Source organism: Aquarana catesbeiana, linkage group LG01, assembly GCF_042186555.1.
Source record: "Aquarana catesbeiana isolate 2022-GZ linkage group LG01, ASM4218655v1, whole genome shotgun sequence".
Taxonomy (NCBI): Eukaryota; Metazoa; Chordata; class Amphibia; order Anura; family Ranidae; genus Aquarana; species Aquarana catesbeiana.
The window spans coordinates 984,833,194-984,850,821 of NC_133324.1; the positions used below are offsets into that span (position 1 = coordinate 984,833,194).

At 51.6% G+C, this 17,628-nt stretch overlaps 1 long non-coding RNA gene across 1 annotated transcript in view; it reads left to right on the plus strand.

Annotated features, from left to right (window-relative positions):
- LOC141127116 (uncharacterized) overlaps positions 1–17,203 on the plus strand; it is a 55,140-nt gene extending 37,937 nt beyond the window's left edge. Inside the window, exon 3 of the long non-coding RNA XR_012241488.1 lies at positions 17,165–17,203. This is a non-coding gene — a long non-coding RNA (uncharacterized lncRNA). The remainder of the gene's footprint in view (positions 1–17,164) is intronic.
- Positions 17,204–17,628: the final 425 nt, after the last annotated feature.

Sequence of the window (17,628 nt, forward strand, 5' to 3'; positions counted from 1 at the left end):
GGGTAAGTACCCCCTTACCATTTCACACAGGGGGGGTGGGATCTGGGGGTCCCCTTGTTAAAGGGGGCTTCCAGATTCCGATAAGCCCCCCGCCCGCAGACCCCCACAACCACCGGCCAGGGTTGTGGGGATGAGGCCCTTGTCCTCATCAACATGGGGACAAGGTGTTTTGGGGGGCTACCCCAAAGCACCCTCCCAATGTTGAGGGCATGTGGCCTGGTACGGTTCAGGAGGGGGGGGCGCACTCTCATCCCCTCCTCTTTTCCTGCGGCCTGCCAGGTTGCGTGCTCTGATAAGGGTCTGGTATGGAATTTAGGGGGAACCCCACGTCATTTTTTTTTAAATTTTGTCTGTGGTACCCCTTAATATCCATACCAGACCTGAAGGGCCTGGTATGGAATTAAGGGGGACTCCCACATCATTTTTTTTTTTAAATTTTGGTTCGGGGTTTCCCTGTGGGGAATTCCCATGCCGTGTTCTATGTGTATTATCGGCAATGCAATAGCCGCGGGTAGTTTTAAATGGTTTTCCTTCGAAATGTCATTTTGCTGTCAGACTGTTCTAAACACGGGAAACATGCGCCCCTTTACAGGCATACTATAGACACCCCCCAGGTACGAAATTTAAAGGGATATTACACTTTTATTGTTTGACTTTAAGCATTATTAAAATCACTGCTCCTGAAAAACCGGCCGTTTTTAAAACTTTTTTTGCATTGATCCATGTCCCCTGGGACAGGACACGGGTCCCCAAACACTTTTTATGACAATAACTTGCATATAAGCATTTAAAATTAGCACTTTTGATTTCTCCCATAGACTTTTAAAGGGTGTTCTGCGGCATTCGAATTTGCCGCGAACACCCCAAATTGTTCGCTGTTCGGCGAACTTGCGAACAGCCAATGTTCGAGTCGAACATGAGTTCGACTCGAACTCGAAGCTCATCCCTAATGAGCACGGACAGAGGGGGTGCCCAAGAATAACAGCAATCTGGCAGTCATGCTCCCCCTTCTGCAGCATACTGCCAGGTTTGCTCCAGTGATGAGGAGGGAGGGGATGATGAGGTCACTGACTCAACGTGGGTGCCTGATAGGAGAGAGGAGGAGGAGGCACATCACCAACGAGGCAGGATGCCCTCCAGGGGCCAGCCTAAGGGCAGCACACTGACTGCATCACACCGCAAAGCTCCGCATGTGCAGGGCGCTGCAGTCTCTGCGCGTTATTCAAAAAGTTCTTTGGTGTGGGCCTTTTTTGAGACGAGTGCATCAGATTGCACCGCTGCTATTTGCAACATATGTCTCAAGTGTATCTCGCGTGGCCAAAACATCTCCCACTTGGGAACCACATGCTTGACCAGACATATGTTGACCTGCCATGCAGTTTGTTGGCAAGCGTATCTAAAAGACCCACACCAAAGAACAAGGAGGACCTCTCCTTTCTCCTCATCAGCTGAGATCTCCAACCCCACTATACCTTCAGTGCTCTCTGAGACCTGCACTGAGAGGAATGAAGGTGTAGAATTAGGTGTGTCACAGCCAAGTACTTGTGGGCAATCTGCTTTCGGTACACCAACGTCAGATTGTACCAGGCAAACTTCCCTGCCCCAGCTGCTGCACTGCCGTCCACATGCCCAGCAGTTGAATGCTAGCTTGGCAAAATTGCTAGCACTTCAACTGCTACCTTTTCAGTTGGTAGACTCTGCCCCCTTCCGTGAGTTTGTGGAATGTGCGGTTCCTCAGTGGCAGGTACCCAAACGCCACTTTTTCTCAAGGAAGGCGATTCTGGCTCTCTACCGGCATGTGGAAGGCAATGTACATGCCTCGCTGGACAGGGCGGTCAGCAGTAAGGTGCATATTACCGCTGACTCATGGTCCAGCAGGCATGGACAGGAATGTTACCTAACTTTCACCGCGCATTGCGTGACCCTGCTGGCAGCTGGGAATAATGCAGTAGTGTTGGAGGTTGTTCCGCCACCACCCCTCCAAAATGCCACTACTAATGATTCTGACACACCTCTTTCCTCCCCCTCTCCTCCTCTTCTTCCTCCATGGCCTCTTCCTGTGCTTTGTCCTCGGAACCAGCGGTGCTCCGTAGGCGTTCAAGGGGCTATGCAAGTATGCAGGCCAAAAGATGCCATGCGGTGCTTGAGCTGGTGTGCTTGGGGGACAGGAGCCACACTGGGGCAGAGGTTCTGTCAGCTCTGCAGGGGCAGGTTCAGAGGTGGTTGACGCCACGCCAACTTATGGCAGGAATGGTGGTATGCGACAATGGCACCAACCTCCTCTCCGCCCTCCGAGAGGGACAACTGACCCATGTGCCCTGTTTGGCTCACGTCCTTAACTTGGTGGTGCAGCTGTTCCTTGGGCAGGTACCCAGGCTTACAGGATGTCCTGAGGCAGGCCCGGAAAGTCTGTGTGCATGTCACGTACCTGGTAGGTTGTGAGCCTGAAGTGCAGGAAAAGACCTCCCTTACAGCTCCCACTCCCGTTCCCCTGGAATGGAGACAGAGGGCCAGGAGTGAAGAGTGGTATGGGTGCCTGGCAGGATCAACAGTTGCTGAAAGTCCAGTAGTGGTGGCACCCTCTGAGGAGTAGACTGAGGACGGAGACTGGAATGCAGGACTGGAACCAGGAACAACAGCAGGTGATAGCAGACTGGGAGCTGGACTGGAACACAGCAGAAGGTAGCCTGGAACGCCGGACTGGAACCAGGAACAACAGCAGGTAGTAGACTGGAACGCTGGACTGGAACACAGCAGAAGGTAGCCTGGAACGCCGGACTGGAACCAGGAACAACAGCAGGTAGTAGACTGGAACGCTGGACTGGAACACAGCAGAAGGTAGCCTGGAACGCCGGACTGGAACCAGGAACAACAGCAGGTAGTAGACTGGAACGCTGGACTGGAACCAGGAACAACAGCAGGTAGTAGACTGGAACGCTGGACTGGAACACCGCAGAAGATAGCCTGGAACGCTGGACTGGAACCAGGAACAACAGCAGGTAGTAGACTGGAACGCTGGACTGGAACACAGCAGAGATAGCCTGGAACGCTGGACTGGAACCAGGAACAACAGCAGGTAGTAGACTGGAACGCTGGACTGGACACGGCAGAAGATAGCCTGGAACGCTGGGCTGGAACACAGCAGAAGGTAGCCTGGAACGCTGGACTGGAGCCAGGAACAACAGCAGGTAATAGCAAACTGGAAGCTGGACTGGAACCAGGAACAACAGCAGGTAGCAGACTTGAAGCTGACGAACACAGCGGAGGGTCAACAAGCCGGTGGTCAGTAACGTTCGGACAGCAGAGGTACCAGGGGTAATACAGAGGGATGGTCAGGCAAGCCAAGAGAGTCTGGTGCAGGCAGATAGCAGGATCGTCAAACAGGAAGCCGGGTCGGATAACAGGAAACACAGATCAGATCAGGTAACACTCACAGAACGCTGTAGAGCAGACAGCAGGGATGGAGTGTGACAGGCAGGTTTAAATAGCCCGCCGGACACTAGCGGGAGTGCGCGCGCGCGTGCCTGTGCGTGACCGCACCCGTGAACGCGCGCGCATGCGCAATGGGACCCGTGGCCGGGTTCCCGTGCGCCTGGGACGCCGGTTACTGGCAGGATCTTCGTGACATTGCCCCCCCCCAAGGGGCAGCCTCCGGATGCCCCTTTGAAAAGATCTCTCTGGATGAGCTGTTTTAAAGGCTTGTAACAGGTCTTCAGCATGAATATTATCCTCTGGTTCCCAAGAATTCTCCTCTGGGCCAAACCCCTTCCATTTTATTAAGAATTGGTTTTGATTACCTCTTTTCCTGTGGTCCATGATAGCCTCCACCTCGAATTCCTCTTCCCCATCTACCAGGATTGGATCAGGAGGATCCGTACTTCGACCTGGAAATGGGTTAGTAATAGATGGTTTAAGCAGGGACACGTGAAAAACTGGATGTACTTTTAGTGAATCCGGAAGTTCAAGTTCATATGCAACTTCATTAATTCTCCGTTTAACAGGGAATGGTCCAAGAAATTTGGGACCCAACTTCTTGGAAGGGCAGGCCAACCTAAGGTTTATGGTGGACAACCATACCTGATCCCCAGGTGCAAGTAAGAGCTCACCTCGCCTCTTTTTATCGAAGGTCGCTTTGTTGTACTCCTGGGTTCTGGTCATGGTGTCCTGTAAAACTTGGTTGTTAGAGGTAAAGAAATCCAATTTCTCCTGGACTGCGGGTACCGTGCATTCTGGAAGAGAATTTGGTAAAAATGAGGGATGGAAACCATAATTCGCAAAAAACGGAGTTTGCTTGATAGCAGAGTGAATAGAATTGTTATAAGCGAATTCAGCCAATGGTAAAACAGCAATCCAATTATCTTGGGCAAAAGAAGAAAAACAGCGCAAATATTGTTCAAGAGTCTGGTTTGTTCTTTCTGTTTGCCCATTAGTCTGGGGGTGATAAGCCGATGAAAACGAGAGTTCAATGTCCAAGGTCTTACACAAAGCCCTCCAGAATCGAGAGGTAAATTGTACCCCTCGATCTGAAACGATGTTAATTGGTACCCCATGGAGCCTGACAACCTCTTTAATGAATGCTTGTGCTGTTTCTGTAGCTGAAGGGGTACCCTTCATTGGGACAAAGTGCGCCATCTTCGACAACCGGTCCACTATGACAAAGATTGAAGTGAAGCCCCCGGCCGGGGGTAGTTCTACAATAAAATCTATCGAGAGCATTTTCCAGGGTCTATCAGGGACAGGCAAGGGTTTTAGTAGACCCCATGCCCTTGTTTTGTGCCCTTTGTTCCTAAGGCAGGTGGTACAGGACTCTACAAACTCCTTACAATCTTTGCGCAGCTGAGGCCACCAGAAGGTGCGCTGAACCAAATCAGTGGTCTTAGCCACACCAAAATGCCCAGCCAGCGCATGATCGTGACAGAGCTCTAGTACTGGAACTCGTAGTGTTTCAGGTATAAAGATCCTATTCTCATGCCACAATAACCCATCCTTAACCTGGAGTTCTGTCTTAATGGAAGATTCTATATCTGCGGAGGCCTGTTTAATCTGGGAAAGCAGGTTTCCCTGAAGTAGAAGAAAGTTCCCTGGAGACAAAATGGTGTCTGGAGGGGAAATCTCTTGAGGTTTATGGAACATCCTAGACAGGGCGTCTGGTTTGGTATTCTTGGAGCCGGGGCGGTAAGTGACATGGAAGGAGAACCTGGAGAAAAAGAGAGCCCACCTGGCCTGACGTGGTTTCAACCTCTTTGCAGACCTCAAATACTCCAGGTTCTTATGATCTGTAAAGATTAGAACTGGATGAGCGGCACCCTCCAACAGATAGCGCCACTCCTCCAATGCTGACTTGATTGCCAACAACTCTCTGTCACCTACATCATAATTTCTCTCTGCCGTGGATAATTTACGAGAAAAGAAAGCCACAGGATGCAGCAGGGCCTTGGTTCCCTGTCTTTGGGATAATACTGCTCCTACAGCAATTTCAGATGCATCCACTTCTAGAATAAATGGCAGAGAGGAATCTGGGTGCTTCAGTACAGAGGCGGAGGTAAAAAGGCCCTTGAGAGTCTCAAAAGCCTTTTGAGCCTCGGCCGACCAATGGAAGCGTGTACCCTGTTTGGTAAGCTGTGTGATGGGTGCAATGATAGCTGAGAACCCCTTAATAAATTTGCGGTAAAAATTAGCGAATCCAACGAATCGCTGGATTCCTTTCTTATCAGTCGGGACTGGCCAATCTAGAACAGCCGTGACCTTCTGGGGGTCCATTTTAATGCCTTTACTGGAGATGACCAACCCTAAAAATGGAATACTTTCCTGTTCGAATTCACATTTTTCAGCCTTTGCATACAGACCGTGTTGTCGAAGTCGGCCCAATACACTCCTGACGTGCCTGCGATGGGATTCAAGGGAACAAGAGAAAATCAATATGTCATCTAAATAGACAATGACAAACAGGTCTAAAAAGTCACGTAACACATCGTTAATAAAGTATTGAAATGTGGCAGGGGCATTACACAGGCCGAAAGGCATCACGAGGTATTCAAAATGCCCATAACGGGTACGAAAAGCGGTCTTCCATTCGTCACCATCCCTGATACGAACTAAATTGTAGGCCCCACGGAGGTCAAGTTTGGTGAATATGGTAGCCGTCCCCAGTCTTTGAAACAACTCTGGTACTAAGGGGAGAGGGTACCGATTCTTCACAGTAATCTTGTTTAGTTCGCGGTAATCCACGCACGGCCTGAGAGTTTTATCTTTTTTCTGCACGAAGAAGATGCCTGCACCTGCGGGGGACGTGGATGGACGAATGAAGCCTCTCTTGAGGTTTTCATCAATGTATTCCTTCAATGCCCCTTGCTCCACTTCAGTCAGGGGGAATATTCTTCCAAAAGGAATTTCAGCACCAGGAAGCAACTCAATGGGACAGTCATAGGCCCGGTGAGGGGGTAACACCTCTGCCCTCTGTTTACTAAATACGTCCAGGAAATCATGATAGGCAGAAGGAATGGATTGAAGCAGACTAGGATCTGTATCTAGGCATAACAGAGTAGAGTTCTCCTGGATGTTCTGGATTCTGCAAAACTGTTGGCAGTAAGTAGAGGAAAAGGTCACCTCACCCGTGATCCAATTTATGTCCGGATTGTGGGCCTGTAACCATGGCATGCCAAGTATTATGGGGAACAGAGGTGAAGCGATAATGTCCAGGCGCAGCTGTTCCTGATGCATGTTGGAAATGAGAACAGGTATTGGCATAGTCTCCTGGGTGACAGGTCCAGACTTGATAGCGGTTCCATCAGCTAGATGGATAGAAAGTCCATGAGCTTTAGGTGACAAGGGTATTTGGTGTTGGATGGCAAAACGAGAATCCATGAAACAGCTGCAAGCTCCTGAATCAATAATGGCGGTCACTTGTAGATCCTTCCCTGGAAGCTGTAGCAGAAGAGGCAGAGCAAGGTGAGTGGTATTTTTAACCAGGGATGTTACATAGTCAGTAGATAGGGATAAACACTTACGGATCTTGAGAGGACAGTTCCTGACGTAGTGCCTGGGTTCCCCACAATACAGGCACAAGTTATTTGCACGACGACGTTGTCGTTCCTCTGGGGTGAGCGAAGGTCGCAAGACACCCAGTTGCATTGGCTCAGGTAAGTTAAGCGTGGAGGTAGGTGGTGTTGATGATGGGTGATGTGGAACCTTAGGAGTAACCCAAGTGGGACGAGAAGACCCCATAGCTCTCTCCGACCTGCGTTCTCGTAGGCGTCGATCGATCTGGATAGCTAGATCGATTAAAGCATTTAAAGTCTGTGGTGTACCCACCCTGGCCAGTTCATCCTTCAGAGGATCAGAAAGTCCCAACCGAAATTGATAACGGAGAGCCGCATCGTTCCAGTTAGTATCCGCACTCCACTTCCTGAATTCAGCCACATAATCCTCTGCTGCTCTGCGACCTTGTTGCAGGGTGTGTAGAGCCGCTTCTGCAGTTACAGATAGCTGGAGGTCATCATATAGCTGGCCTAGTGCGGCAAAGAAAGTGGAGAGGTTGGTCAGAGATATGTCTTTTTGCTCTAGGAGGCGATGGGCCCAGGTTTGGGGGTCACCAGAGAGCAGAGAAATCACATAGCCCACCTTTGTAGCCTCCAGGGAAAAGGTACGTGGCTGAAGAGCAAAAAATAGTTCGCAAGAATTGCGGAAGGCTCTGAACTTATGGCGATTTCCAAAGAAACGTTCAGGTGTGGGAACCTTAGGTTCCGGAGGGAGCATTACCACCGTTGAGGAAGGCCCAACTGAAGGAGCGGGAGCAGAGGAAGCTCCCTGGGCCCCAATGGGATTAGACAGGGTTAACACTCGTTCCTCCAGTCTGGTGTATCCTTGCTGCAGACTTTTGACTGCTTCAGTCAATCCTGCCAGGTGTGCACAGAGTTCCTCCATGGAAGATGTTCCCTGCTCAGGCTCAGACATGGCTGTCTGCTACTGTCACGTACCTGGTAGGTTGTGAGCCTGAAGTGCAGGAAAAGACCTCCCTTACAGCTCCCACTCCCGTTCCCCTGGAATGGAGACAGAGGGCCAGGAGTGAAGAGTGGTATGGGTGCCTGGCAGGATCAACAGTTGCTGAAAGTCCAGTAGTGGTGGCACCCTCTGAGGAGTAGACTGAGGACGGAGACTGGAATGCAGGACTGGAACCAGGAACAACAGCAGGTGATAGCAGACTGGGAGCTGGACTGGAACACAGCAGAAGGTAGCCTGGAACGCCGGACTGGAACCAGGAACAACAGCAGGTAGTAGACTGGAACGCTGGACTGGAACACAGCAGAAGGTAGCCTGGAACGCCGGACTGGAACCAGGAACAACAGCAGGTAGTAGACTGGAACGCTGGACTGGAACACAGCAGAAGGTAGCCTGGAACGCCGGACTGGAACCAGGAACAACAGCAGGTAGTAGACTGGAACGCTGGACTGGAACCAGGAACAACAGCAGGTAGTAGACTGGAACGCTGGACTGGAACACCGCAGAAGATAGCCTGGAACGCTGGACTGGAACCAGGAACAACAGCAGGTAGTAGACTGGAACGCTGGACTGGAACACAGCAGAGATAGCCTGGAACGCTGGACTGGAACCAGGAACAACAGCAGGTAGTAGACTGGAACGCTGGACTGGACACGGCAGAAGATAGCCTGGAACGCTGGGCTGGAACACAGCAGAAGGTAGCCTGGAACGCTGGACTGGAGCCAGGAACAACAGCAGGTAATAGCAAACTGGAAGCTGGACTGGAACCAGGAACAACAGCAGGTAGCAGACTTGAAGCTGACGAACACAGCGGAGGGTCAACAAGCCGGTGGTCAGTAACGTTCGGACAGCAGAGGTACCAGGGGTAATACAGAGGGATGGTCAGGCAAGCCAAGAGAGTCTGGTGCAGGCAGATAGCAGGATCGTCAAACAGGAAGCCGGGTCGGATAACAGGAAACACAGATCAGATCAGGTAACACTCACAGAACGCTGTAGAGCAGACAGCAGGGATGGAGTGTGACAGGCAGGTTTAAATAGCCCGCCGGACACTAGCGGGAGTGCGCGCGCGCGTGCCTGTGCGTGACCGCACCCGTGAACGCGCGCGCATGCGCAATGGGACCCGTGGCCGGGTTCCCGTGCGCCTGGGACGCCGGTTACTGGCAGGATCTTCGTGACAGTGCATTTCCGCTGGTCATATAATGCCAGTGATCGGCTGGCAGACCTCCAAAAGGAATTTAACCTGCCCAAGAACCGCCTAATCTGTGACATGCCCATCAGGTGGAACTCAACGTTGGCCATGCTGCAGCAGCTTCACACGCAGCAGAGGGCCATCAATGAGTACCTGTGCGACTATGGCACCAGGACAGGGTCAGGGGAGCTTGCTTTTTTTTCCCCACGCCAGTGGGCCATGATCAGGGATGCATGTACTGTCCTGTCACCATTTGAGGAGGCCACGAGGATGGTGAGCAGTGACAGTGCATGCATCAGTGACACTGTCCCCCTTGTCCACCTTTTGGAGCACACGCTGCATGGAATAATGGACAGGGCACTTGAGGCAGAACAGAGGCAGGAAGAGGAGGACTTCCTTAGCGCTCAAGGCCCCCTTTATCCAGACAGTGTTCCTGCGTGCCCACCGATCACACAGGAAGAGGACGAGGAGGAGGAGGATTGTGTAAGTATGGAGGTGGAGCCTGGCACTCAGTATCAGCAGCAGTCTTTAAGGGATCATTTACAGTCCCAAGAAAAACATGGACTTGTACGTGGCTGGGAGGAGGTGGCTGCGGATCATGTCGTCCTTAGTGACCCAGAGGACTCCGGACCGAATGCCTCAGCAAACCTACGCTGCATGGCCTCCCTGATCCTGCAAAGCCTGCGTAAGGCGTATTAAGGTGAAGGACCAATACTGGCTGGCAACCCTCCTTGATTCACGTTACAAGGGTAAGGTTGCGGACCTTTTCTTGCCGTCGCAGAGGGAGCAGAGGATGAAACATCTTCGGGAGGCCTTGCAGAGAGGTCTGTGCAACGCGTTCCCAGAGACTGGGAGGTTACAAACTCCTGTTTCTGGACAACGTGTTGCTGAGGCTTTGGTCAGTCAAAGAAGGAGCGGTGGAGAAGGTGGCCGTCTGACCGATGCGTTCAGACAATTTTTTAGTCCGCAGCCCCAAGGTATGATCGGTTCCAGCAACCATCGCCAGCATCTGTTGTACATGGTGCAGGAATACCTAGGGGCAAGATCTGACTTGGACACCTTACTGGTGAGCAGAGAGAGAGGGAGGATGTGTTTTCTCTAGCAGAGCTCCTCCTGTCTCTGAGGCTATTAGATCGATTTTGTGTGTGAGAAGTGCAATGCTCCAGAAGGAAGAACATGAATGTCTCCCCCAATCTCTACTACACCTCCTTACTCATAAGCTGCCCACCACTACACAGGCACAGTCCCCTCCTCCCCTGTATTACCAACTATTGTGTCTGTGAGCTGCTGGGGCACTACAAGTCCCAGCATGCCAGGAGATGGGGGGCAGCGCTGTGTTCAATCAGGCTGATTTTTGGGTGAAATGTGCTGGTGTGTATGTGTAAGTGTGTGTGTGTGTGTGTGTGTGTGTGTGTGTGTGTGTGTGTGTGTGTGTACTGTACAGTGGCGGCTGTACAAAATGTTTAAAATTTTGGGGGCTCAAACAAACTAAAAAAAAAAACATCAATTGCAGCCACTGTGCCCATCAAACGCAGCTACTGTACCCATCAATTGCCGCCACTGTGCCATCAAATGCAGTCACTGTGCCCATCAAACACAGCCACTGTACCCATAAATTACCGCTACTGTGCCCATCAATTGCCACCACTGTGCCATCAATTGCCGCCACTGTGCCCATCAATTGCCGCCACTGTGCCCATCAAACGCAGCCACTGTGCCCATCAAACGCAGCCACTGTGCCCATCAAACGCAGCCACTGTGCCCATCAAACGCAGCCACTGTGCCCATCAAACGCAGCCACTGTGCCCATCAATTGCCACCACTGTGCCATCAATTGCCATCACTGTGCCATCAAATGCAGCCACTGTGACCATCAAACGCAGCCACTGTACCCATCAATTGCTGACACTTTGCCCATCAATTGCTGCCAGTGTACTCATCAATTGCTGACACTGTGCCCATCAATTGCCGCCACTATGCTATCAAACGCAGCCACTGTGCCCATCAATTGCCACCACTGTGCCCATCAATTGCCGCCACTATGCTATCAAATGCAGCCACTGTGCCCATCAAACACAGCCACTGTACCCATAAATTACCGCTACTGTGCCCATCAATTGCCACCACTGTGCCATCAAACGCAGCCACTGTGCCTATCAAACACAGCCACTGTATCCATAAATTACCGCTAATGTGCCCATCAATTGCCACCACTGTGCCATCAATTGCCACCACTGTGCCATCAATTGCCGCCACTGTGCCCATCAATTGCCGCCACTGTGCCCATCAATTGCCGCCACTGTGCCCATCAATTGCCGCCACTGTGCCCATCAATTGCCGCCACTGTGCCCATCAAACGCAGCCACTGTGCCCATCAAACGCAGCCACTGTGCCCATCAAACGCAGCCACTGTGCCCATCAAACGCAGCCACTGTGCCATCAATTGCCACCACTGTGCCATCAATTGCCACCACTGTGCCATCAAATGCAGCCACTGTGCCATCAAATGCAGCCACTGTGCCCATCAAATGCAGCCACTGTACCCAAAAATTGCCGCTACTGTGCCCATCAATTGCTGACACTGTGCCCATCATTTGCTGCCAGTGTACTTATCAATTGCTGCCAGTGTGCCCCTCAATTGCTGACACTGTGCCCATCAATTGCTGACACTGTGCCCATCAATTGCTGACAATGTGCCCATCAATTGCTGCCACTGTGCCCATCAATTGCCGCTACTGTGCCCATCAATTGCTGCCAGTGTGCCTATCAATTGCCGCTACTGTGCCCATCAGTTGCTGCCAGTGTGCCTATCAATCGCCGCTACTGTGCCCATCAAATGCTGCATCCCCTGCCCGCCCGGCACTTACCTTGTCTCGGTGGGGCAGCGGGTCACGGCAGCAGGTGGTGAGCGGTGTCCGGTGTCCTCCACACTCCTCGATGTCTTCTCCCATCATCCCTTCTGTCCTCTGCGATAGGCATCCAATCATAGCGCCTGTCGTTTCAGACAATCAGGTGACAGGTAACAGACCCAGGCACCTGATTGGCTGAGAGGCAGTTCAGTGTTAGGAAAGCGAATATTCATTTGCTTTGCTAACACAATGCTTAGTGAACAGCGAGCGCCCAGCATGGCGCCCGCTGTTCACCTTTTTGGATGTCTATTAGAGCCTATGGCTCTAATCAGGTGCTTACAAAAAATACCCCGCCGCTGTAATTCAGGTGCCCGGTGCCTGAAAAGGGGCCAGACACCTGAATAGGGGGTGGCAGCGGCGACCATAGATAGATTCATGCTATGCATGAATCTATCTATGGTGATAGAAAGGTGCCAGGAGAGAGGGGGCGGCACCCATGTGCAGAGGCGGCTCTAGGCTTTGTGAGGCCTTAGGCAAAACTTAGACATGAGGCCCCACTCACGCCTATAATGGGAACAAAAATCTTTCTGCAGCAATAAAAATGGCTTCAGAAAGATGGACAGATGTAGCACACAGTTCATCAGCATCACTTCCAGGGCATCCTCCTCACCCATCAGACATATGCAGCCAATAAAACATCTGGGACCCAGCAAGGTGACAACCCCTCTAGGAATTTCCCCTGTGCCTTGGGAGAATGAGGAGGCGTGTCACAGAGAACTGGGGGGAGTGGAGAGAACTGGGGGGCATGGAGAGCACTGGGGAGCAGAGAGCACTGGGGAGCAGAGAGCACTGGTGGGGTTGGAGAGCACATGGGTGGGGGCAAGGAGCAGGGGGGAGTGGGGAACTTGAGAGCACTGGGGGGGAGCCAGGGGTTGAGAACACAGGGGCGCGGATAGCAATGGGGGGGGCTAGAGAGCACAGGGGGGAATAAGAGAGTGTGGGGAATTGAAGATCACTGGGGGGCAGAAAGAACAGGGCTGGAGAGCACTGGGGGAGTGGAGAGCACTGGGGGGGCGGAGAGCACAGGAGTGGGGGCTGGAGAGCAATGGGGATAGCTTGAGAGCACTGGGGGGCAGAAAGAATAGGGCTGGAGAGCACGCTGGGGGAGCCGGAGAGCACAGGAGTGGGGGCTGGAAAGCAATGGGGATAGCTTGAGAGCACTGGGGGCAGAAAGAACAGGGCTGGAGAGCACCCTGGGGGAGCTGGAGAGCACTGGGGGGGGCGGAGAGCACAGGAATGGGGGCTGGAGAGCAATGGGGATAGCTTGAGAGCAATGGGGATAGCTTGAGAGCAACGGGGGGTAGAAAGAACAGGGGTGAAGAGCACGGGGGGCTGGAGAGCACTGTGGGGGATAGAGAGCACTGTGTGGAGTGGTGAGCACTGTGTGGAGTGGAGAGCACTGTGTGGAGTGGAGAGCACTGAGGGGGAGTGGAAAGCACAGGGGTGGGGGCTGGAGAGTGATGGGGAAAGCTGGAGAGCACTGGGGGGGGCCAGAAAGAACAGGGGTGGAAAGCACGGGGGGCTGGAGAGCAATGGGGAGAGCTGGAGAGTACTAGGGGGCAGAAAGAACAGGGGTGGAGAGCATGGGAGGCTGGAGAGCACTGTGTGGGTGGAGAGCATTGTGGGGGGCGGAGATCACTGGGTGGGGTGAAGAGCACTGGGGGATGGAGGCCAGAGAGCATAGGGATGGAGGCTGGGGAGTTATGGGGAGAGCTGGAGAGCACTGGGGGGCAGAAAGAACAGGGGTAGAGAGCACCTGGGGGGAGCAGAGGGCACTGTGGGGGGGCTGGAGAGCACAGGGGGGGTGGAGAGCATGGGGGGCTGGAAAGCACTGTGGGGGCAGAGAGCACTGGGCGGTGGAGGCTGGAGAGCACAGGGAGGGAAGGCTGGGAAGAGCTAGAGAGCACTGGGGGGTGGGGGGCAGAGAGTACTGGGGGAGGAGCCAGAAAGCACAAGGAGGGGCTGTAAAGCACAGAGGTGACAGCAAAAGAATTTGGATAGGAGGAGCAGCGGGCAGCTACATATAAAGGAATTGAGCGTTCCATATTCCTCCATGCAGCCGCTAAATGCTCACTTCTCCTCTCTCTCCTGCAAGCATTCAGCAGCTGCATGGAGGAATATGGAAAGCTCAATTCCTCTATATGCAGCTGCCCCGCCGCTCCTCCTATCCAGACACACACACAGTGCACCAGCACTTACTTTCTCATCGGTCACAGGGGGGTCAGCCAGGCAGTCTCAAAGAGACTGGAGCTCCATCCTTCCTCTACACAGCCATGGACACTGCTGACTCAAATAGGCGGCCGAGCAGGTGTGGAGCGGCCGGTGAGCGGTGCAGGCTGAAAGAGCAGTCCCAGCTGCCTTAGGGCCCCACATGGACATGCTGCCCGCACGTCTTGTGGGGATGCCACCTGGACCCGGGTGCCGTTATCCGGACACTGTCGCCACCTAGAGGCCTTTGCTGTCCCGCACCTGCTGCCACCGGAACAGACGCTCCATGATGAAGCCGCTATTGGCCAGTACCCGATTGGTCGTCACTGTCAGTCAGCCCCTGGGCTACAAAGTCCCAGCGGGGATAGGGTGAGCCACCAGCGCCATAATCAGTGTTTGATCACAGGCAAATTAGGCAGCCGCAAGGCCCCTGTGAATGCGAGACCTTAGGCGACCACCTAATTTGCCGAATTAGAGAGCTGCCTCTGCCCGTGTGCCCTTTATGGACGCACCGCCACTGATACTGTATGTGTGTGTATTGTCGTGGATATTCCACTATACTCTTGCACTAATAAGCGCCCTTCCACCATAATGGTATAATGTAGCCTTAAATTTACCCATCATTCTATTTCCCGTATATCCCCAAGTAAACAGACATCACCATAGCTTATGTTCTCAGCTCCATCAGCATGACTGCCTTTCCGAGCCGTCCACTTGCTTTTATTTACACACACAAAGGAAGTCACAAGCTGGAGGGTTTGCCTCCAACAGCCAATCGCCTCCTACACAGGATGTGACTTCACAGGAATTGGCCAAATAAGGATGTAACAACACAGGATGTGACCTCACAGGAAATGACCAAATAAGGATGTAACAACACAGGATGTGACCTCACAGGAAATGACCAAATAAAGATGTAACAACACAGGATGTGACCTCACAGGAAATGACCAAATAAGGATGTAAAACAGCATGTGAATGTCAACACAGGAAATACAACAACCAATACAACAATGACTAGGGGAGTCTTATGGGCGCGTCTGGGTGGGGGCAGTGTGTACAATCTCTCGCCCCCTGTCTCTGATCACAGGAAGCCTGAGACCATGAACACTTCTCCCGACCACAACGATTCAAAGAATCCCGTTCTTATCGTTTGTTTGTGAATCCTTATTCTGCCCTGTTCAGAGAACAACGCATACCCGGACTATACTACTGTCACTGTGAACGAGAGATTATCTGCAGGTGTATGCTCATGGGGCCACAAATATGTTGATCAGGCATACAGGGGTGACAGGAGCGCACACTCGCTAAACTGATAATGTCTTTGCAGAGCGAACTTATTCCCCCAGACGATCATTCTGTGCATCGCACAGGGGCCCTTCGCTGGCGGACATATCCCCACTCTGCAAACACTTCTCTACATCCCCAAGGAGCTTTTCACTACCAAACGGATCTCAACCATCGTCAGTCTGCCCCAGTCAGCTCTTTAGAGTGGGAGAACTAACACTGGGAGACACTATGACAATACATATTAAATACATCTTCATAAAATTTCCACAACAGTATACTGTATGTATACTGTGTATGTGTACTGTATGTATACTGTGTATGTGTACTATATGTATACTGTATGTATATTGTGTATGTATACTGCATGTGTGTGTATGTATACTGTATGTATACTGTGCCTGTGTGTCTATATGTCTGTATACTGTGTGTGTATACTGTATGAACCAGGTGTGCCCACTGCTGCTCAACAGAAGTCGATCTAACAATCCCATGCCCGTGAAAAATGCACTTGTTGCCATTTGGAGCCATCTGATTGGTGCACTGCAGAGCTCGGCCTCAGATCCGGCAGCTGGTCTGGGTACACACCTGTGTGGTGATATCATGACACACATCCAGCATGGCCTTTATTCACTGCCCGATCTGAGGCCAGCCACAGCAGTTCACTATTCTGCTGGCTCTACGACTCACTTGGGCAGTTCAGAGCCGGCAACATGTGGATTTTTTCTAATTAAAAGCCTTTTCCCGACAGCTGCCTGCCACACCAAGCACTAAGGTGTGTGTGTGAGGGGACACTGATGGAAGGTGACAATCTGGGGGCTCTGCCATAGGGTGGCACATGGGGGGGCTCTGCCGTAAGGTGGCACTCCATGTACTGTGATTATAGAGAGAATGTTGGGACTCTGATGTAAGGGAGGACTCTGATGTGAGCGTGGCGCTCATACTGACTGTTGTACTCGATATGTTGTTTTGTTTGTTATTTACTCCTGGCGTGACGGCCATCTGTAAGCCTGGGGGCCCCATAAACTTCTATTACCTGGGGGCCCCATAATCTTCTATTGCCCGGGGGCTCCATAATCTTCTATTGCCCGGGGGCCCCATAATCTTCTATTGCCCGGGGTCCCCATAATCTTCTATTGCCCGGGGGCCCCATAATCTTCTATTGCCCGGGGGCCCCATAAACTTCTATTGCCCGGGGGCCCCATAATCTTCTATTGCCCGGAGGCCCCATAATCTTCTTTTGTTCGGGGCCCCATAAACTTCTATTGCCCGGGGGCCCCATAATCTTCTATTGCCGGGGGGGTCCCATAATCTTCTATTGCCGGGGGGCCCCATAATCTACTATTGCCCGGGGGCCCCATGAGTTGTCAGTCCGCCCCTGCTCTCATTATGACTTTTATCCTTATTACAAATACCAGCCATATACTGTAATTATAATGAGGAAATTTGCTTTTATACTGATTATTATTGAAGGTCATTAAAAAGTAAAAAATAAAAAGGAGAAATGTGTATTTTACATAAAAATATAAATCCTGAGAATGGACGGATTTCTAAATGATTTTCTCTTTTTCAGGTCTTTCCATATCTGGCTTCAATATCTCTTTTAGTTATGGTATGAAATGTATTGTATATTCTACACATATCAGTTATAGGTGGAGAAATATCTCTGTGTAGATAAGGTCGGGGTCTCTTCATGACTGATGGGACCTCTGGAGTTCCATTTGTGCTCCTGTTCATCATCCCGTCCAATAAGAGTTTCCGATATCCAATGACTCCTCATTACACCCATCCCATGTTCTCTATGGTGTCTGTCCCCGGAGAGGAGATCATTGCCCAGTGGTGGAGGAATTGATGTGCAGAGAATGTTTGTCTCACTATATATGAAGTGTTTGGACTCGGACAGTATTTATTGCTCTGCTCTCTGTAATAAGTGGTCAGTTTTGAACTAAGCACAGACTTTTAGAATTTCATTAAGGTAAATTATGCTTTTGTTTATGCAATATAAAACTCATATATATATATATTTGCCACAAACAT